This window comes from Dreissena polymorpha, chromosome 14 (genome assembly GCF_020536995.1).
Source record: "Dreissena polymorpha isolate Duluth1 chromosome 14, UMN_Dpol_1.0, whole genome shotgun sequence".
Lineage (NCBI taxonomy): Eukaryota > Metazoa > Mollusca > Bivalvia > Myida > Dreissenidae > Dreissena > Dreissena polymorpha.
The window spans coordinates 45022463-45041003 of record NC_068368.1 but is presented as its reverse complement, the minus strand read 5'-3'; positions in this window follow the sequence as shown (position 1 = coordinate 45041003).

Below are 18541 nucleotides of genomic sequence, written 5' to 3'. Positions count from 1 at the left end.
CTATAACTTTCATTTGGTAACATAAATGGACAAACAAATAGCATGTTAAGAATATTTCGTCCTTTCTACTCTACAAATATCATGGAAATACATAGAACAATAAATATATATCAGAGATTTAAACATGTGCACAATGCGCACACCGACGCACGTGTAACGTTTCTGTTCAACGTCAATGACGTTATGAAGTTAACAACTGTCACATCTTTTCCACATAATCACCTCCAACGCGAATGCACTTTATGTGTCGGGAAATGCACTTGTCAAAAGTGTCTCTATACCAGTCAGCGTCAAAAGACGACACGATTCGTTTTGCTGCAACTGTAAGTTCCTGTTTACTTGCAAAGCGAATACCGCGCAACTGTGATTTAACTTCCGGGAAATCGCGGAAGTCCATAGGGGCCAAATCCGGGCTGTTAGGTGGAATTAGGCGCTGTAACGTGAAATTTGCCGTAAATTCTGTTTATCAACGACATTTAAACCAAATTTAAATTCGCGTAACGCTCATACTTATAATAAAATACACGCGTGCGCCGATGTCGTTACTGCGGTTTCTATGGCAACGCGTTTCAAACGCGCTTTATGGAATTCATGCATTTTTAACTAATATATAAAGTATGTGATTATTGATTTGTATAATATGTAAATTTCATTTACTTTTACCAGCAAACTAATAAGTTATAGCGAAAATCCACGAACTTCTGGAACACCCCTCGTAGTTTAACGGTTTATAATACAAGGACGAATGCTTCGGTTATTGTAGGAAAATATGTACGTCACTATCGGCTCGGGGCGCTAATTTGTCTTTGCTCCATGTTATAAAATTCGGCTTTAATGTATAATTTTTCTGGCCTATTTCGTGTTATTGTAACATATTTTATCAATATATTACAATTAAACACATGTAAAAAATCGTTTATACCCGCTTTAATGTGTTTTCCATTATTATTTTTTGTTAAACATTATTAAATAGATACATTGTGATTAATAATTGAAATAACTGTTGAGTAACAATCAACAATAAAATACATTTTCCTAGACAATACGAACTTTTCTTTTAATTTTACGGGGCTGGTTGATTTTAATTCGTCTGCTTTTTCATATCGCATGTGTTTTTTCTATATTTCGATTTTTTCATTTCTTTTCAGTTAACAAACGCTTGTTATTTTCTTGGCGTCTGTGCTTGTTTTTTTCTCCATATTATATTCGTTTGTCTTCTGTTTTTATTCTCTCTTTCTCTCTTGAAAGGGTAAAATACATGTATATAATACATACAGACCAGGGTATAAGCGTATACTTGAAGGATCTTACAAGATTTCTCCGATTTTTTCAAAGTAAACTATCTGCATCCACATCTCCCTTATTATGTTATAGCATATAATTCATCATGATCGTCAACATAATCATCATTGTACAATTTCCTCCCTCCTTTTGTTATTTCTCCTCCTCCTCTCACCATCACTACGTTCATGAATATCAACATCATACGCAGTATCATTATCATTATATAAACGTCATAATTGTCTTTTCTTTCAATTATATTCTTCCTCGGCATCAACATCATAATTATGATCATAATTACCATAATATTCATGATCATCACCATCCGAAGCAGCTTTATCATATTAGATATCATTTCCGCATTCTCTTTCCTTTCCTCCGCATCCATCTACTCATAACCATCTTCGTCAAAATCAACATCATATGCATCAACCTTAATGTAAAAAATAATGACGACAGAGTTGCTTATTTTAGTTTATGCCTTTGTAATAATTATCATATTGAAGCCTCAATAGTAAAAACATAAGAAATGTTATTTCAAAAAATATATAAGCAATGTGCAACTTCAGCTGCACTTTTATAAGAAACAAATTATTATAGCATGTTGTATTTGGTTTATTGGAAGGAAGTTATTGCAAAATATTTAGGCAAATACAAATGTACGGATGTCATAGATAAAACGCCCCAAAACACAACAAATCACAAATGAATACACTTGGGGTCACCACCTGTAAACGGCGAATCCATACCCGGTTGTAATAAATCCAAACCTTATTATGAAAACCCGGTTGTAATAAGTCCAAACCTCATATTGCAAACCCGGATGTAAGGAATCCAAACCTTATAATGCAAACCCGGCTCTAAGGAATCCAAACCTTATCATTCAACCCCGGTTGTAAGAAGTCAAAACATTATATTGTAAACCCGGTTGTAAGGAGTCCGACCCTTAAAATGAAAATCCGGTTGTAAGGAGCCCAAACCATATAATGCAAAACCGATTGTAAGGAGTCCAGACCTTATAATACAAACCCGGTTGTAAGGAGTCCAAACCTTATAATGCAAACCTGGTAGTAAGGAGTCCAAACCTTTTAATGCAAAACATGTTGTAAGGAGGCCAAACTATATATTTGGCTCATGGTTACAACCAAAACATATGTATACAAACTGTACATGCGTACACAAATTAAGATCGGACTTCTAGTCAGGAACACAGAATGAAATAGTTCATCATAATATCGTAGAATTATGTAAGTTCCTGAAAATTATTTATATCAAAGTAAATGAAACAAAGGTATGTTACTTTTCTTGTTACATATTTAAAAGTTACTATTTGGTGCAAACTTATACGTAACTGAAATGTAAAAATGTAAAATTGACATCACAATTACGGTTTGCAAGAAGCAACTTAACAAATATAACTATATGATAAACTCTAACACGACAAGCGGTTTGATTTCTATAGCAAGTAAGGGATCAAATGTATTGGATATTCTGCAAAAGTGATGGGCTTATCAACATTTTCTTAAAGCAGTTCTGGAGCATGTTCACAAGATAAACATATATATTCATGTGCTGTAAAGCGAACTAACACAACGCATACATATAATTTGTTTCGCACATACATATTGCAGAATAACCAATTCATGATATCGTGTATTGGCTATGAAATGAAACCGCCTGTCGTGTTAGAATTAATGGTTATTGTATACTTCAAATAGTTTAAAAGTGGCATGTGTTTAGTCGAACATTTTCCATTAATATTTACACAACAATAAAACGTCACAAACATGTTAATATTATTTATGCTTGCTAAAATTAATGTTTGACAATGCTTACTATCTGATATCCAAGACAGACAACTCATTCTTATTTAAAATGTTCGAGGCAGTATAAATACAATTGTACTTATTATTATCAGTTGTTGCAGTCGCATTATTTGATGAATCATTAGTTTGAGGCTGGATTTATTAGAAGTCACATTGAAATTCGATTAATGATTCCATTACTAATTTCGAGAAGGAATCTTTTATATGCATCATCTTCAACGTTATCATCATCTGGATTATCGTCAAGGACACCAGAAATGCCACGTACAGACAAGTAAGATGCGGCATCATCATTATCATAATTATCGGTTTGACGTTTCCGTTCTAATATTTGGAATCGCTTCACTGCAAGCATTTCTAGTTCCGGTTGGACGACAATGTATTCCTCAGGTGGAATTCGTTTTACAGTGACAACGTCCGAAGAAGCGCAACACAAGTCTAGGTTACTTTCAACTGTCTGAGTCCAGGCAGAAAGAGCGTCTACAAGTTCGCGTAATTCAGATGGAAGCAATGCCATACAGTAGATATTTAAATACTTCAATGATTTTGGTAGCTTTGTGTCGATATATGTCCGAAAATATATTGAAAGCGTTTGAAGCTGTTTAAGCAATGATAATGTCTGTGTCATCGACTCTGCATGATTAAAATCCGTCCCGACCACTAAGACACAGGCTCTTAATATTCAGGCCATGGAGAGCCTCAAAAAGACGGGGACTGTACTTATTCGCTTCAATACTAAGCGTGTTCATAAACAGAATTTCTCGTGTGTAGGCTGTTCGTTTTTACCACGGAATAAACAACGTTGGCATTGCATCGGAAGTCACCAATAACGAATGCGATATGGGTAACTGGAATAAGGCGACAGTTTGAACTTCCTACGTGTATCCCGACTTCTACACACAGCACAAGACCACATCACAATTGATTTTTTTTCAGTTCAAACTTAATATCTGCTTTATTTCAAATTTATGGACAAAACACACGTGTACGGTACGGATGCACAAAAACACAGCAAAAACACACATGAATATATTTGGGGTCACCGCCTCTGAACGCTGAATGCACACCCGGTTGTAATGAGTCCAAACCGTATAATGCAAACCCGTTTGTAAGGAGTCAATACCGTATAATGCCAATCCGTTTGTAAGAAATCCAAACCTGATATTTGGCTCAGAGTCACAGTCAAAACATATGTTTATAAAGATAAGACATGCGTAACAAATATTAAGATAGCCATTCTAGTCAAGAATACAATATAGAATTATATACTATTATAGATTTATTTTAGTACCTGAAAATAATCTGAAACTAAATGAAAACTAAAGGTGTGCACCTTTTTATTGTTGCATCTAAACAATTAACACACGCAAACATGTATATATATATGTGTGTGTACAACAATATGTGGTAACTGCTATCTGTAATGACAAACATTAAGATCAATATGACACACACCGTCTACAAGAAGCAACTTAACACATTATTATATGATTTATTCTAAGACGACAAGCGTTTGGAATTCTATAGTCAATAAGGGATCAAATGTATTGGATATTCTGCAATATTCATGGCTATTGCAACTTTTTTTAAGCAGATCTGGAATATGTTCACAAGATGTACATATATATGTCCATTAACGCGAACTAGAAACAACGCATACATATAATTTGCTTCGCACATAAATATTGCAGAAAAAACAGTACATGATAGCCAGTATTGGCTATGAAATGAAAATGCGTGGCGTGTTGGAATTTATGGTGTTTGTATACTTTAAATACTTTTACAAAATTGGCATGCATTTCATCAAATATTTTCCATTTATAACATTTACACACCAATAACACGTCACAAAAATGTTAAGATTATTTAAACTTGTTAAATTAATGTTTGACAATGCCTACTGTTTATGTATGCTTTCCAAGAGAGATATATCATTCTTATTTAAAATGTTCGAGACATAATGAATACAATTGTACTCGTTATTATCACGTGTTGCAGTCGCATTTATCGACGATTCATGAGTTTGAGGATGGAGTTATCAGAAGTCGCATTGCAATTCGATTAATGATTCCATTGCTGATTTCGTCGATTGCGAAAACGAAGCTTTCATATGCAACATCGTTAACATTATCATCATCCGTATTATCGTCTTGGACACCACATATGGCACGTACGGACCAAGGAGATGCGGCATTATACTCACAAATATTGGTTTTACGTCTCAGGTGTAATATTTGGAATCGTTTCACGGCAACGTGATTCAAAGTCCCCAGTTCTAGTTGGATTGAAATGTATTCCTCTGGTGGAATTGATTTTACGCGTCCATCGTTGAAAAAAGCGCAACCGAATTCCAGCTTACTCTCAACTGTACGAGTACATGCAGACAGAGCGGCCACAAGTTCGTGTAGTTCGGATGGAATCAATGTCACGCAGTAGATATTTAAATACTTCAATGATTGAGGTAGCTTTATGTCGATATATGTCCGCAAAAATATTGAAAGCTTTTCAAGCTGTTTAAGCGCTGACAGTGAATGTGCTATCGTCTCTGCATGCTTAATATTCAAATATCCGTGCCGATCACTCAGAATCAGACTCTTGATATTCAGACCATGGAGAGCCTTCCACAGACCGGGACTGTCATCATCCACTTCAATACTAAGCGTGTCAAGATGAGTGAGCGATGAAAGTGACTGGGACATCGAGTCTGCATAGTTTACGCTTAAACCTCCATATCGACCACTCAGACTCAGACTGATGATATTCAGACCACGGAGAGCCTGCCACAGACCGGGATCGTCAAAATCCACTTTAATACTGAGCGAGTCCAGATGAGTGAGCGATGAAAGTGACTGGGACATCGAGTCTGCATAATTTACGTTTAAACCTCTATATCGACCACTCAGACTCAGGCTCTTTATATTCAGACCACGGAGAGCCTCCCACAGACCGGGACTGTCATCATCCACTTTAATACTAAGCGTGTCCAGATGAGTGAGCGATGAAAGTGACTGGGACATCGAGTCTGCATTATGTACGTCTAAACCTCTATACAAGTCCCTATCGATGTCCGAGTCACGACTCAGACAATAATACAAATTATTCAGAGCACGGAGAACCTCATACAGACCGGGATTGCAAACATTCACTTTAATACTAAGCGTGTCCAGATGAGTGAGCGATGAAAGTGACTGGGACATCGAGTCTGCATAATTTACGTTTAAACCTCCATATCCACCACTCAGACTAAGGCTCTTGATATTCAGACCACGGAGAGCCCCCCACAGACCGCGCTTGTAATGATCCACTTCAATACTAAGCGTGTTCAGATGACTGAGCGATGAACGTGACTGGGACATCGAGTCTGCATAATTAACGTCTAAATCTCCATATCGACCACTCAGACTCAGACTCTTTATATTCAGACCACGGAGAGCCTCCCACAGACCGGGACTGTCATTATCCACTTTAATACTAAGCGTGTTCAGATGACTGAGCGATGAAAGTGACTGGGACATCGAGTCTGCATAATTAACGTCTAAATATCCATATCGACCACTCAGGCTCAGACTCTTTATATTCAGACCACGGAGAGCCTCCCACAGACCGGGACTGTTATCATCCACTTCAATACTAAGCGTGTTCAGATGACTGAGCGATGAAAGTGACTGGGACATCGAGTCTGCATAATTAACGTCTAAATCTCCATATCGACCACACAGACTCAGACTCTTTATATTCAGACCACGGAGAGCCTCCCACAGACCGGGACTGTAATAATGCACTTTAATACTTAGCGTGTCCAGATGAGTGAGCGATGAAAGTGACTGGGACATCGAGTCTGCATAATTAACGTTTAAACCTAAATAATATTGACCACTCATACTCAGGCTCTTGATATTCAGACCATGCAGAGCCTCCCATAGACCGGGACTGTCATCATTCACTTCAATACTAAGCGTGTCCAGATGAGTGAGCGATGAAAGTGACTGGGACATCGAGTCTGCATAATGTACGTTTAAACCATAAAATAGACCACTCATACTCATGCTCTTGATATTCAGACCAAGCAGAGCCTCCCACAGACCGGGACTGTCATCATCCATTTTAATACTAAGCGTGTCCAGATGACTGAGCGATGAAAGTGACTGGGACATCGAGTCTGCATGATTTACGTTTAAATTAAACAACCCACCACCCAGACAGAGCCTCTTGATATCAAGACCACGGAGAGCCTCCCACAGACAGGGACTGTCATCACTCACTTCAATACTAAGCTTGTCCAGATAAGTGAGCGATAAAAGTGACTGGGACATCGAGTCTGCATATTTTACGTTAAAACCTCCACACACACCTCCCAGACTAAGGCTCTTGATATTCAGACCATGGAGAGCCTCCCATAGACCGGGACTGTCATCATTTACTTCAATACTTAGCGTGTCCAGATGAGTGAGCGATGAAAGTGACTGGGACATCGAGTCTGCATATTTTACGTTTAAACCTCCATATCGAACACTCAGACTCAGGCCCTTGATATCAAGACCATGGAGAGCCTCCCACAGACCGGGACTGTCACTCTTCATGAGGGGCAGTTCTAATGTACATGCAATCTTGAACAACGATAATGTTGCGAATGTCTCTGTATCTTCCCATCTTACTGCATCCTCTTTGCAAGATAGTATGTAACATTCCGTAAGCTTACACATCACGCGATTATCGAGTGTCAGCAATGTGCTAAGCAGACTGCGTAGCGAGTTAGACGAACATGTAATATTTTCCAATTCAATGTGTTTTATGCAAGGCAGTAGTGGTGGAGGATCTGCACACTGGGCTGGATTTGCACTATTTAGTACAATACACACCGGAAGTGGCGGTGACACCGAACTCGACGAATCTGTAAACATTCAATTACATTTAAAACAGTAACGAACATATTAACTACGGTAACAAGTGTTAACGTAGGTAGTACTTTTGATAAATTTACAATCTTTGAACCTATTGCCATAGCAATATACAAAACATTGGGCATTATTACATTGGATTTGAAATGTGCAATAATACTTTTACATTTCCAATCGGTTCATTATATGCTTGTTGTTTATGTTTCTTATCTAACTTTCCTTCCCGTGTATATGTCGTTAACAATGTTCACATACTTGTTAGTGTTTTAACAGTATTTGAAAACGAATTATTCAATACACATTCGTTTTCAACAATATGGCATGATCAAAGGGAGACAACAATATAATATTTTCCAAAATCTTTAGAACGCTTATAATCTCTTTTTGTTGTACCATTACAACTGACATCAAAAGTTAAAGATTTATTATCAATTATTGGAAAGATGCTTACACAATAAAATTCGTGCAAAACTTGTGTACATTAAACATGCAATCATCACTTCATAATTATGAATAACACATTAATATAAATACATATTGCAACTTAAAAAAACGAACGTAGATATCAAATCCTCAACATGTTAATCACGTTTAAAGATCATGTGGTACACGGTTTATACAGTTTAACTCTTATAATTTGTGTTGCCTAGGATTATGTTTCGATGTTTACTATCATTTATCTGGGTATTTATGTATTAGCCTATAAATAATTACGTGGATAGCATACTTGTCAGTATATGCTTGTCTTTTAAAGTGATATTATGGGCATTTTTCACTGTTGAATTGGCTGAAAAGAATTAACAGGTCAATAGAGTAAGTTATAATGTGGTTACTGACCAATTATCTGCAACTCATCTTGCTACCAGTCGTTTAAAAAAATATATTTTATATTCAATGTTTAACGTTACTCACCCAGTCCTGTAAGTCGAAATGATCCGTAAAACAAAATTGTTCTTTGTGTCGTATAAAAGAATCTGCACTTAAAGTAATCTTTTCACGGTTTGGTAAATTGACAAAATTGAAAAAAAAAAGTTGTTTCAGATTCGCAAATTTTCATTTTAGTTATGATATTTGTGAGGAAACAGTATTACTGAACATTGACCATAGTCCAATATAGACATTATATGTATCTTTTGACGTTTTGAAAACCTAAAAATTATAAAGCGTTGCAACGCGGAACGATTGAATAATTTGAAAGTTCAGTTGTTGTCGTATTATTTTACGAAACTACGAAGATTGCTTATATAAGGTATAAAATACTTCAAATATGTATACCCGGCGGATTAGCCGAGAGGGCTAATGCGTTTTCACTTCAGACTTACTCAAGGACTCCGGGTGTCACTGGTTCGAGCCCTGGTAACGGCTTCTTTTTTTTCCTTTTTTAAATTTTATTCTAGATTTGTTACTGGAGCTTTTAAGATCCAATGTTTACATTTATCAATATAAAGCATTTAATGACAAACTTCAAAATATGTCAAAATCTGTGAAAAGGCCCCTTTTAACTAAATTAAGGTTCACATTGTACATGCGTGATCAGTTGTCAAACGAAAGTACGGTTGATATTCAAATGCATTATTTTTCTCTTTTAGTATGTTGATGCTGCATTAACAAGTATAGGTGCATATGAAGTGAAAACACCACAAATAAGCAACGGTTGCGATAGACACCTATAAACTGTTAGATGCCCATAATATCACTTTAATGTTTTTATTAAAAAGGAAGAATTCTCATATATCCGTAAGTAAACATGTGCGACACACTTTTAATTGATTAAATGTTTTAAATATTTGATTAGTGTTTAAAAACGACTTATTCAAGACAAATGATGTTCAAATAAATTTCATTATCAAAGGGAGAAACCCATACAGTTGTATTATAAACTCGTCATAACATTTACGTCTCTTATAAATTGTAACATTACAACTGTCTTTACAAGTAAAATCCTTCCATATATGATACGACTGATAATTAGTAACGTGCTCTTATTAAATACGAATCGGAAAAAAATAAGTTGGCTAATAAAGTATGCGGTCTGCACTTCAAAATGCAAGACATAGAAATATAAATAAAAACTGTTTACATCTTTATAATAGAACAGTAATTTGAATAGATTCGTATCGCGTGGTAATCAACTAACATCGTATTTATATAAATCCTAAACAAGTGCATCACACAGTCATACACTTAGTAAACACAATGTACATTTTTACTATAATATTTTGATTGATTATACTTATCTGTTGATGTTTAATATCATGTAATCGGGCGTGTATATATAAGGATGTGCATAATTATGAGTTCAAATACCGTACTATACAGACATGCATGCATACTGTCTAGATATTATTCTGATAACGCAATGTTGTGTTTTCTATATTAACATCACTATTTGTTTACATGTTTTCTTTTCGAATATGTCATCGAATTCACTACGCCTACGTTTCAATTCTTTACGCACTTTAAATTAACACAATTGTAAAAAAGGACAAATCATAAGTAACTCTTATTGAGTTAAACATACAAAGTTTCTTGGGTTGTTAATGCAAAATACGTCATATTTTTTATTATTGATCATTTTATTAATTATAAACAACTTTGCGTTTTTGTCGTTTTTGAAATATCATTGTATTTTTATCCCATGTAAAACATGTATACTGGAAGAGTAAAAATAAAATGAGCACGGAAGATTTAACGACCGAACAGAGTTTTGACTGGTTCTACAACTAGGTCCCATTCAAATTCCATATGTGTAAGAAACCATGTGGTGACGATCAAGTATAATATTTGCTTCGTTTTGTTTGTATGGTTTTAGTTAGTTATTTTTATTTACTCTTTGTTTCACCGCGTAACATGTATACATTGTCAAAATAAGCACACAGTGTGAATAATAATCATACCGAAAATAACAATCTGCAGAAGTTGAAGTGTGATATCAGTGATGGTCGAAAACAAACAGGGCTGCGATCAGTGTTCGGCTGATTTAGTCGAGATTTTCATTGTTCTCATCTTCTAAAGATTCAATTCGATTAGCTTATCAGACTAAATAATATTGCATAGTACTCATCCACACATAACCATATCATATTTTATTTCAGTGAAAGTTGTGAAATCGTCAAACTTCAAAATGAAATAAACGTACATACTTCACACCTTTAAAATGAGCAGTTAATCCAATAGAATTGTTCATTATTATCATCATAATTGTCACAGTTTGACATTTTCTATATGTCCGTTTTTACCTATATTGAATTTGCATGCGCCGTTCCATAGTTAAAGTGCACGCGAACGTATAATTGACATCGCGCTTGCGCCGAATTTTCCGTTTGTCCTCGTTTGTCTTTGTCAAGGTAATTTGTCATTGAGTCGTCTGCTGTTGTTGGGTGAATCGGAATACTTTGGATTTATGCATTTAACAATGTATATCTACGAAGTCGGCCGAGGCTATCCAACTGCTGCACGTGCTTTCGTGTGAGCACTGTTTACCGTATCCGTCCAATTGTTATTGGTTATTGAGAGAAAGGTTCCCCTTGGGTTGTTCGTTCACTCTTTTCTTCCTTCCCCGCCAAATTCCTTCGTCCCTAACAACCCTTCAGAACTTTCACAAGTTAAGAGGTTTAGAAATCTAGTACTCTTTATATAACCTATAAAGGAGATTTATTATTATTAAATAAAAGGACACTGTGGCCCGTTCTATACGGATACATATAAGTAACAACCTACGACCCAGGACTTAGTTGATCACATAAAAACACACCTGTGAATATGCAAATTACAATTCACAAGTAAAGAGGTTTAGGAATCTAGTACTCTTTATATTACCTATAAAGGAGATTTATTATTAATAAATTATCGGACACTGTGGCTCGTTTTATACGGTACAAATACATTTAAGAACCTACGCCAGGACTTAGTTGATCATATAAAAAAAACTTTGACATTATCATCATCATCAGCAGCAGCAGCAGCACCATCATCATCATCATAATCATCATCATCGTCAGCATCATCAGCATCATCATCACCATCATCGCCATCAACACAATTATCATCAGTTTCTGTAAACCGAGAATGTTATTCTAGGGCACGCAAAGGTACATCCTCCTGACACGGCGTTGAAGCAATCAATAACATTCTTTGATTTTTGCGTTTTAGATTTGATTTAAAAAGCAAGATTACCAACTTACATTGATGCAGTTTGATGATTATAATATTTCAAATATTTTAGTTAACAAGAGATATGTTTGTCAGAAACACAATGCCCCCTTCTGCGCCGCTTTGAAGCCATATATTTGACCTTTGACCTTGAATGATGACCTTCACCTTTCACCACTCAAAATGTACAACTCTATGAGATACACATGCATGCCAAATATGAAGTTGCTATCTATATGTTTCAAAAGTTATGACCTATGTGACATTTTTCTGACGAACGGACAGACGCCATATTTTTTACTTTGACCTTGAAGAACGACGTGGACCTTGACCTTTTACCACTCAAAATGTGCAGCTCCATGAGATGCACATGCATGCCAAATATCAAGTTGCTATCTTTACTATTGCAAAAGTTATCACAAATGTTAAAGTTTTCGGACGGGCGGGCGGACTGACGGAAAGTTAAACAAATATATGCCACCTTCAGGGGCATAAAAAGCGATCAAATAAATGAAACACATTTCAGATTATTAAAGGGCTATAAATCGGATTTACCTTTGGCAATCATGCAAGTTATGAAACTTGGTTAAATTGGCAAATAATGTTTATAATTAACAAGCCATAATTGAGAAGTGTTTTCTAAGATCTAGGTTTCAAATCGAACTTGACTAATACAATACGAACACATACATATTCACCAAGATAATTGATGATGCGATTGAAACTTACCATTAAGAAAACAGTCAATGTTAAGGTAATCAAATTTTGTCAAATTACTATGCTTAAAGACATGCTCACCATATTTCATGATGTTCCGTATATAACTAATTGACCTTGACATTTTTACCAAAACAAATGAAGATCCGACTGAAACTTTTTAATTAGAAACCAGTCAACGTTAAAGGGGCCTTTTTACGTTTGGGTACATTGACAAAATTGAATAATGTTGGTTCGGATTCGCATATTTTCGTTTTAGTTATGATATTGTGAGGAAACAGTAATACTGAACCTTTACCATGCTCTAAAATAGCCATTATATACATCTTTTGACGATTTATAAACCTGAAAATAATACAGCGTTGCAACGCGAAACAAAATAATAATTTGCGTAGTTCTGTTGTTGTCGTTATATTCTGTGAAACTATGAGGATTGGTTATAAAAAGTATTAAATGCATCCGACATTGTATAAGGAAGGATGGCCGAGAGATTTAATTGGGAGACTTTTTACTCCAGGACTTGAGAGGTCAGTGGTTCGAGCCCTGCGGAGGGATACCTTTTTAAAATTTTATTCTTGATTTTATACAGGAGAATTTAAGATCCAATGTTCACATTTATCAATAAAAAGAATTTACTGACAAACTTCAAAACATGCCAAAATCTGTGAAAAGGCCCTTTTAATGTGACACTTCGTTATTTTGAACTATGCATCTAAGTTTTGACGATGCTGCTTCAGGGAAGCAGCTCGTTTAAGTCATCATACCATGAAACAATTCTTCACAATGGCGACCTATTTAAACGTCCGAGCCAGTCCGATTGAGTTGGCTAATTTTTCTCAATCGACATACCGCGCTGATTATTATTGATAAAGTTAAAGGAAGCTTGACTCCTGTGCTCTTTCAAATTTATCGAGACGTTAGGGACAGGAACCAGACACGAAACTGCCATGTGGCACTTCAAACGCTGTGACGCTGGGACAACCCCAAATGTACTTATTTTAAGATTTGATCGAGAATGTAACCCGCCTCAAAGTTTTGCTACATGGGTCTAATTCCCCACGGGTACTACTTCCCCATATCCCCCCCAAAAAAAATTCGTACCCAATTTTTTTCGTACCCGATTTCTTTTCGTACGCCTTTTTTCTTACCCCTTTTTGTACCCAAATTTGTGTTTGTACCCAAATGTTTTTTTCGTACCCAAATTTGTGTTCGTACCTAAACTTTTTTTTGCACATATATTTGGTACCCAAATTTTTTTCGGACTCAAATTTGTGTTCGTACCCAAATTTTTGTTCGTACACAGTTTTTCGTTACATAATTATTTTTTACCCAAAATGTTCGTACCCAAATTTGTTTCATACCCACATTTTTTACCCACAATTGCCAACGACATTGACGACATGTCAGCAAACAATTCAAAAGACTTTTTGAATAAAATTAATAAACTTTGGCCAAGGAAAAATAAAGACATTACAATTGAAATAATAGTAACGGGCGTGTATGTCGTGATGAAGGTTCGTTGTTCTAGCGCTGGAGGTCGGATTATGCGACTTAAACCTAACCACCGATAAAAGTGAATTCAACCACCTATAAAAGTAAATTCGACGAATAATTTTTCGATCGTCAAGGTCAGCTTGTGGAGTTGATCAGATACCCTACGATGTTCTAAAATTCCCTGAATTTATTGTTGTGTTATAGCAACTCTTCCAATTGATCATGGATACCAGCATTATACCTACTGTTTGGAAGAAATCTATTATATGTCCAATCTTAAAAGACTCGACCGCTGATGCTCGTCTACCAATGAACTATAGAGGTGTAAGCTTATTGTCATGTGTCATTAATTATACAGTTCACTTATTAATAAGGGGCTCACACATTATCTAGACGATATCGATATTCTTGCCGAAGAGCAAAACGGATTCAGAAGCGGCCTCTCATGCGAGGATCACATTTACACATAAGACAGTATTGTGAGGGACAATAACTCTGTATCGCTGCATTTATAGAACTTCGCAAATGTTTTTACTTTATCGACCAAGAGATGAATTTGTATAAACTATTGCTAAACGGAGTTGACGAAAAACTTTATAACTCTATAACAAGTATATATAGCCACACAGTATCGTGCGGGCGGGTTAATGGTCGTTTAACAGAGTGGCTACAGTGTGGCAACGACGTGAAACAGGGGGGGGGCAACTTATCGCCGACGCTCTTCTCTGTCTTCGTTAATGACCTAGTAGCGGAAATCAACAACTTGACATTTTGGTCAAAATCGTTGAAACTTCTGTATCCATGTTACTATACGCCGATGATATAGTCCTTAGCGCCAACTCGGAGGCCGATTTTCAGATTATGCTAAACGAAATGCATGACTGGTGTAAACGATGGAGGGTATTCATTAATGCAGAAAAAAAATAAAGTCGTGCATTTTAGAAAGGGTGGCACACAACGAACAGATACCGAATTAAAAATTGGATAAAATTTGCTAGAAATTGTAGACAAATATAAGTATCTGGGGGTATTGATGCACGAAAAGCGTGATTATAGGTTTAATTGTTAAATGCTTGCTTAAAGGGCTGGAAGAGCTATTGGGTCTATTATAAATAAAATTCATAACATGAAACAAGCTGGATTAAAAACCTATGAAAAGCTATACAATTCTTGTGTGATACCTATATCGGGCTTCTGTACATCCAATTGGTATTCAAACACTACCAATCAGCAGAAAATGTTCACCACCGGGCAATTCGGTACTTACTAGGTTTACATTGACTGACGCCTATATTAGAGTTACTGGGTGAAATAGGATGGTTACCGAGCATTTGCCGTAGATGGCTTGCAATGATTAGGTTTTGTAATAGACTTGTTAAACTTGACGAAAAGAGATTAACCAAACGAGCATTTGATAGGGATGACAGTTAATTAAATAAATCAATTAACAATCACTGGTGCAGTGATTTTCAAACGGTAATGTCGAGACTTAACCTTACGGATTATTATAACCGTAAACGTCCCATTGCAATGGATTAAGCTAAAGAAAGCATGACTCAGTTTTATTCAATGATTTGGTCTAGGTACTATGAACGTGTTTAAAGGTTAAGAACATATAGAAACTTCAAAACTGAATTTGTCTGTGAAGAAGATCTTACACTGAACTTTAAAAGAAATGAACGCGTTTATTTGCGCAATTCAGAACCGGAATTCTGCCACTTAAGGTCGAGACCGGTAGGAATGTGGTTGACGCCCCCGAGCAAAGACGGTGTAAGTTGTTTCATAGTGGACTGGTCGAAGAAAAAACTCATTTTTTGTTGAATGTGTTACAAGATCAGTTATATTTGGGAATATTTTTAACTCTGAAGAATATACTACATGTAATTCAAATAACGATACATTAATTCTCTTGGTTAAATGTCATCCTAGAAAGTGTGCGAAATTTGTTGTTAATGCTTTTTATATCAGAAGCAGTATATAATATTCGTAAAAAAAAAATCTGTTGCATGCTGTTGTGTCAGTTTAAACTTTAAAATAATATAACTTTGTAAATAAACTTCTAAGTATCAACTACGTACTACATATTTTTCTGAAATATGCCTCCTTAATTGGATAATTTTCCTACTACTGAAATTATTCTTATATTGATCTAACTTGGATAAACCTGATTTTATTATTGATAATACATTAATTAAACTCAATGTGTTGCTCAAATATTGTATTGTCCATTTGTATAATAATGATCACGTTATATCTTACACTGTTGTTAAGGTGACTGATAATCATATTAGGCCGGGTGTTCTTTCATGCACAGTGTATATGTCTGTAAATACCTTGTACGTTAACACATTATCACTATAATAAAATATAATATTATCTTATCTTATCTTACACAATTGTGGTGATGTAGATAAACTTAAATTAATGCTTTTATATCCATCCTCTTCAAAAGCATCGTCACACCAGTACTGTCAGTACTTGATTCACTTCAGACAACCTAGTTTCAAATATGGCAAAATATGTATATTGGGAGAAATGTTCTGAAAATGGTTTATATATTTTGGAAATAGCGTGTGGCCATTAATAGCACATAACAAGGTGTCACTATGACCATATACGGACATCTGCGCCGCTTGCTGGTGGCCATGTTTTCAAATGGACCAAACCAATTTTTTTAACTTGGGCGAGATACTATTAAAATAAATGTTCTGACAAAGTATCAGGCAAAGAAGACTAAAATGAAACATCTAGAGAGTGAACGTTGTTTCGTTATAGCCATATGAGGTAATTTGCCTACCCCTGTCGGCCTTTTTGTTTCGAAAAACACAACCCATTTTGAAACTGAATTGAAACATAATTACAACAAATGTTCTGACCAAGTATCATGACGATTCGACTTTAAATGTGAGGTATATGGTGTTAACTAGCTTTTTTAATATTTTGAAAAGTTCCCTAATGTTTGCCTACCTGTGATCAAGTTTCCAACTCGGCCAACTTGAATATATAATTATGACAAACGTATTGGCCAGGTTTCATGAAAGTTTGGGAAAACATTGTAGCAATTTTATAAAGACGACGGGCGAAGTACGGCGCATGACGAATGGCAAACACAAAGCAAGTACAGTGCATCACTATGAGCACTTGATTCTAAGGTGAGCTAAAAACTACCTTAAATGTCACCCTAACCTATTCAAACTTTTATTAATATGTATTGGTACACGAAAGTACAAAAAAAAACAATCGGTCATAAAATGTTATGAATGTGGAGCGATGCGACAGTGCCCGATAACCTAGAAAGGTGGTTAAATTAATAACATGATTTTGCATTAAAATAAGCCGATAGCTCTCTTAAAGGCAAACCTACAGTAAAACCAGAAAAGAATGATTGTTTTTTTCAAACGTCCCGTGTCATTATGGGTGGGTTAGGTGCCCCCTGCCTGCGTTGATTGATTATTAACAATAAGTATTTTACAAGGTTTGTGATAACATTTAAATAAACCAGCTATAAGTTATTGAAACAATACATTTTTTCGGTGTTCCGACCTATCCACTACATACAAAATACATCAGCTATTATATTATTGAAACGCTACACTTATTGCTGTGTTCCGACCTTTCCACTATATACATATACGCACAATACTTTGCAGAAGTTACTGTCATTCACATATTTACTAAAAATGCAATTCATTCCTAGAATGTCCTGTTTCTGCGCTAGTTTAAACTAAAGTAATGTTAACATACTGCACTTTTTACTGTAAATGTTTACACAAATGACCCACACATAATGTGTGTTATTTCTCCTAAGACAAGTTAAAATTCCAACAATAAGGTGGTCGTAATGACGGCTTGAATTATGTAGTTATATCATATAATTACTCTCAATATGGATTTTATCGTATCCAACATAACCCAAAACTCTTTGCTTTAAGGCTGAGAGACACCTCTTAATCGAACAATATATTTTAAATAAATATTCATGTATATTGAGGACATCCGAAAAAAAGGATTTTGAATAATATATTGCAAATATATATTTATTACGGCGGTTAATTCATCGTGCAAAACATATATCTATATATCTAAACTGTTAACTGAAATGTCGAATCTTTTCGTATGAAAAAACTTACGAGTTATTCCATAATTTACCTTAAATAAAATAAGGATCTCCAC